This window comes from Podarcis raffonei, chromosome 5, assembly GCF_027172205.1.
Source record: "Podarcis raffonei isolate rPodRaf1 chromosome 5, rPodRaf1.pri, whole genome shotgun sequence".
Lineage (NCBI taxonomy): Eukaryota > Metazoa > Chordata > Lepidosauria > Squamata > Lacertidae > Podarcis > Podarcis raffonei.
This window is the reverse complement of record NC_070606.1, coordinates 22,873,295-22,878,970: the sequence shown is the minus strand read 5'-3', so window position 1 is coordinate 22,878,970 and position 5,676 is coordinate 22,873,295. Positions and strand designations below refer to the sequence as shown.

Here is a 5,676-nt window from a genome sequence, read left to right as displayed (position 1 = left end):
ACTAGCTAAATTGTGTCAAGTTTGATAGACTAGGAGAAAGAGAAGTCCAGTCTTTTCCCCAGCCCCATTCCCTTATTCTTCCCTCTAGCACTGTGGCAACTGCATCAAGTAGAACACGGGGTGGGGTCAACCCACCACTCCCAAACATGCTCCGGCTGCTGTGTCCCAAAGCTGAGAGCTGCCTTCAGGTCATGGGGAAGAGGTAAGGAACACTTTCCCATGCGAAGAAAATGCCAAAGAACCTTGATCTTTAAGAAGAAGACTCCAGTTCATTTGACCAGGGGAATATTCATTCACTGACATTCTGTCCCTCCCAGTCACGGCTTCAAACTGCCATTGAATCCATTCTCCTGAATTAACAGAAATCACAAATACCATTTTTTTCCCTATGAAAAGCTGTCAGCTTATGGATAATCCTTAGTTGCCCCATGCATTCTTCATATGTGAGTATTCATACTGAAACCTAGGTGCTGTTAGATTGTCCTTTTTTATATAAAAAAGATGATTTGATAGCAATACAAAGCAATGCAAAATTCAGTGACATGCAAACATTTAAATGGTAACTCTATTAGGGGATATTTATACAGTATGCTGGTCTGCTCACTTACCAACTATATGGGTGAATTAAAAATGGTCTTTTTCACTTTGGTATTCTGTAACTAACCCATTTTTTATATGCCTGTTGTCTTTGTCCATGGAGTTTTCTTGGCAAGGTTACTGGAGTGGCTTGCCGGTTCCTCCTCCAGGTGGATCACATTTGGTCAAAACTCTCCACTATGACCTATTCATCTTGTGTGCCCTGCTCGGCGTAGTTCATAGCTTCTCTGAGTTCTTCAAGCCCCTTCGCCACGGCAAGGCAGTGATCCATGAAGGGGATTTTTGGACCATAAAGAAGGCTGATCGCTGAAGAATTGATGCTTTTGAATTATGGTGCTGGAGAAGACTCTTGAGAGTCCCATGGACTGCAAGAAGATCAAACCCATCCATTCTTAAGGAAATCAGCCCTGAGTGCTCACTGGAAGGACAGATCGTGAAGCTGAGGCTCCAGTACTTTGGCCACCTCATGAGAAGAGAAGACTCCCTGGAGAAGACACTGATGCTGGGAAAGATGGAGGGCACAAGGAGAAGGGGGCGACAGAGAACGAGATGGTTGGATAGTGTTTTCGAGGTTACCAGGATGAGTTTGACCAAACTGCGGGAGGTAGTGGAGGACAGAGGTGCCTGGCGTGCTCTGGTCCATGGGGTCACGAAGAGTCGGACACGACTAAACGACTAAACCACAAAACTAACCCATTTAACTCAGTTTTACTCCCCCTTTCCCCCTAATCAAAACAAATATTTACGTAGGTTTGGATTTTGACTGCTGGGCTTTCTAAGCTCAAGGAAAACTCTCTCCCATATTACAGGCAGCTCTTTCATGTTAAGAAGGACACATTAAAGGCAAGGAGGAGGATGAGCTGATTCACCTCTTGGAAATGAGGGAAATCGGCTGGCTGGCAATTGCTCTTGCCTTGATAGGGAGTTAAATTGGACCCTCCATGGACCCTCCTGTCTCTAATCAGGAAATGATGGCAGGTCAACAGCAGCACCGATCCATCACAACCCATTTCAAAGTTCTCTGTGTGGAGGCAGAGAACGAAACCTCGCACAGCCACTCACTGATCAAAATTGTCCCGGGAGATAAATTTCTACTTCTCATGAGCCTGTTCTGCAGGGGCAAAGATTTGGTTTTCCCATTCTCCACTGCATCCAAGACTGCAGCCTATGGAACTAAATGAGAGCCATGGACAATGAGACCTGCTCTTACATCTGCACAGTCATGTCCCAATACCCCTTTCTTGGTCATTCGACTGTGGGGTGGAATGTTGAGACACAAGATGGAAACTTAAGACACAATATGCAGATAAATATGAAATAGAAATTCCCAGAAATGCTCACATGCTGAGCCCTCGCACCCACGTATCACACATTTCAGCAAAGATTAAAAACGGAAGATGAATTACTACACTAATCAAGTTATAATTACAGCTTATGCATACAGTGGTGCTTGAGAGAAGGCGAAGAGGCTGACATGTGCTGAGCGGGAACGGAACAGGCACCAACTGTTGTATGAGTCATGGAACTTACAAATGACTAAGTGGAGACAGAAGCCCAGCTGCATTTCAAGAAAAAGGGCATGAGAAGGGATGATGATGGTGGTGATGATGGTGATGATGAGAACAACAGCAACAACAACAACACTCCACCCATCTGACTGAGTTTCCTCAGCCACTTTGGGTGGCTTACAGCACATATAAAAACATAGTAAAATGTCAAACATTAAAAACTTCCCTATATAGGGCTGCTTCCAGATGTCTTCTGGAAGTTGTTTATTTCCTTGACATCTGACGGGAGGGCATTCCACAGGGAGGGTGCCACTGCCAAGAAGGCCCTCTGCCTGGTTCCCTGTAACTTCACTTTTTGCAGTGAAGGAACTGCCAGAAGGCCCTTGGAGGTGGACCTCAGTGTCCAGACTGAGTGATGGGGGTGAAGATGCCCCTTTAGGTAAACTGGGCTGATGCCATTCAGGGCTTTAAAGGTCAACACCAACACTGTGAAATGTGTGCAGAAACGTACTGGGAGCCACTGAAGATCCTTTAGGACCAGTGTTACATGGTCCCGGTGGCCACTCCCTAAAGAGCATCCTCAAGGTATTTCAACACTGGCAAGCCAGGTTTTCGGTGTTCGGGAGCCGAAACGTTCAAAAACGGAGCCATTCGAGAACCGAGGTTTGACTGTATATTGTAATGACCGTCTTAAGATGGCATGTTTGCTGGGCAAACAATGTACAATCAAACCCAATAAAGAACATCTCCAGATTTCAGTATGAGAAGAGCACTTATCCTAGAGGCCCATGGAAGAAAGTTCACCTAATTTAACCGAACATATGCAGATGTTTACTCTGAGAACAATTAACATGGCTTTTCTGACAATAATCGTTTTATAACATGCTGTTGATCTGACATTTTATCAAACAATTTCTGACCTTTACCTTTCGAAACGAGGTAATTTGGAAGTGAGTTTCTAATTAGAGATTAAATGCTGTTTATTCCTTCTCTTAATGTAGCTAGAACAACCAACCAACCAGCGTTTTAAAGGACAGCGCCATAAAAAAGGGAAAGCAAACGCTAAAGCTTGATTTATGCTTCATGATCTAAGCCAGCATATATGCTATTTGGGATATACGAAACACACATTTTTGCTGCCCTGCACTATTAGTGTACATTCACCTAATAGCTGCCATGGTAATGACCTGACTCTCTAGCTAACTAGCCAGGCTGTTCAAGTTCAGCTTGCCTCATCTACAGTAATGAGCGCAACATGTGGACAGATGGCCCAGCAGTGAATTCACATGTGCTGATAGCAATTACAAAGATTTATACATATTACGTTGATGGTACCATACTACGGCAAGCATCCTAAACAGGTTTTTTTTTATTAAAAAAAATAGGATGAAGAGTCAGACATTCGAAACACACAACTCATCAAGGGTCTGGTCTGGGTTCCAGAAATCCCACCAGACTGTAGCAACAACCAAGGTTTGAGATCAAGTTTGCATTGTTCCAATCCATACACCTCAAGCTGTGGGAATAGCCAAAGGCAGGCACAGGGCAGCCAACTCCAAAGTTGGGAAGAGAGAGAAACAGGTTCACCTCAGTGTTTCAAGGGATGCATATTTTGCTCTTTGTAAGGCCACATGCTATGTCATCTCTCTCCCCTCAGCCTGTCTGCTACACTTATTTTTAGTTGTTTTTATCTTATCTTCCTTCTGGTGTGGGGCTCTGTACATATTTGGGTGAGGGTCCTGTTTTGGCCCCTTTTCAAATAGTAATCTGTTTACTTAGTGCTAAGGTATAGTCTTGTTTCAAGTTTATAAGTTTTTGTAAGTGCTGCAACTGGGTTTTTTTAATGGACTGTGCCAATCCTGAATGTACTGGATTACCGTATTTTTCGCTCTATAGGACGCACTTTTTCCCCTTCATAGCCGTGCGTCACCTCTCCAGCCGGGAGAGCGTGCGCGGAGCTAAAGCAGCCCCCCGCGACCCTCTCCCGGCTGGAGAGGTGACGCGCGGCTATGGCAGGAGCCTCCATAGCCGCGCGTCACCTCTCCAGCCGGGAGAGCACGCGCGGAGCTAAAGCAGCCCCCCGCGACCCTCTCCCGGCTGGAGAGGTGATGCGCGGCTATGGCAGGAGCCTCCATAGCCGTGCGTCACCTCTCCAGCCGGGAGAGCGCGCGCGGAGCTAAAGCAGCCCCCCGCGACCCTCTCCCGGCTGGAGAGGTGACGCGCGGCTATGGCAGGAGCCTCCATAGCCGTGCGTCACCTCTCCAGCCGAGAAAGCGCACGGAGCTAAAGCAGCCCCCCGCGACCCTCTCCCGGCTGGAGAGGTGACGCGCGGCTATGGCAGGAGCCTCCATAGCCACGCGCCACCTCTCCAGCCGGGAGAGCGCGCGCGGAGCTAAAGCAGCCCCCCACGACCCTCTCCCGGCTGGAGAGGTGACGCGCGGCTATGGCAGGAGCCTCCATAGCCGCGTGTAACCTCTCCAGCCGGGAGAGAGCACGTGGAGCTAAAGCAGCCCCCCGCGACCCTCTCCCGGCTGGAGAGGTGACGCGCGGCTATGGCAGGAGCCTCCATAGCCGTGCGTCACCTCTCCAGCCGGGAGAGAGCGTGCGGGGCTAAAGAAGCCATAGCCCCGCGACCCTCTCCCAGCTGGAGAAGTGACGCGTGACTATGGCAGCAGCCTCTCCGCTGCGCCATTCCGCTGCTCCCTGACCTGCTCTTTGGGGCTGGTGGTGGGCTTCCCCCCGCCAGCCCCAAAGAGCAGGTCAAAAGGAACCTGAAGCCTGGAGAGCGAGAGGGGTCCGTGCGCACTGACCCCTCTAGCTCTCCAGGCTTCCAAGGTAGCCGCCTGAACGCACCTTAAACGGCACCTTGTTTTAGAGCGGGAAAACAAGAGGGGGAAAATTCTCCCACTCTCTGTGCAGCGCTTCCTGCCACTTCGCTGAAGGGGCGCTGGGCAGAGAGCGGAAGAATTTTTTTCCCTTGTTCTCCCCCCTCTAAAACAAGGTGCGTCCTATTGTCCGGTGCGTCCTATGGTGCGAAAAATACGGTAAATACCATTTCCACTCATTTACCTTCAGTAGCAAGTACAGCTCTGCTGAATAAAGTCTGAAGGAATGGGTTTCTGTGTAGCAGTTTAAAACTGACTCAACCCCCCCCCTTTTGTTCTTTCAAAAGAGAGCACTTTTAAAACTTGAACTGTTGAGCAAAACCATAATAAGGACACAACTGCATAAAAAGTTCTGTCCTTCATCAGGACAGGCAAGGGATGCCCTTGGCTCTCCAGGGGAACAAAGAAAACATGTCAGAACTTTATCTTATGTGCTGACCACAAAATACGCACAAGACCAATGTCCGGGGAAAACGCCAAAAGCGTGTTCCCGGAGATTATGACGTCTTCCCAGATAAGAGTAGGAAGAGGAAGATCCTTTTATGGTCAGAAGTACAGGAAGGAAGATCCTTTTATGGTTGAGAGTACCAGAGCAGGAACATACGTGATGTCAACCTGCGTATACAAGTTGAAGTGGCTGGGGAAGGGGGAGAGGATGCCTGGAGGATATATATACTGCATGAAAC

At 48.3% G+C, this 5,676-nt stretch overlaps 1 long non-coding RNA gene across 1 annotated transcript; it reads left to right on the top strand.

Annotated features, from left to right (window-relative positions):
- Positions 1-2,352, top strand: LOC128413402 (uncharacterized). The gene is made up of 2 exons (XR_008330326.1): positions 1-443; positions 1,407-2,352. It is a non-coding gene; the product is annotated as an uncharacterized LOC128413402 (long non-coding RNA).
- The last annotated feature ends 3,324 nt before the right edge of the window (positions 2,353-5,676 follow it).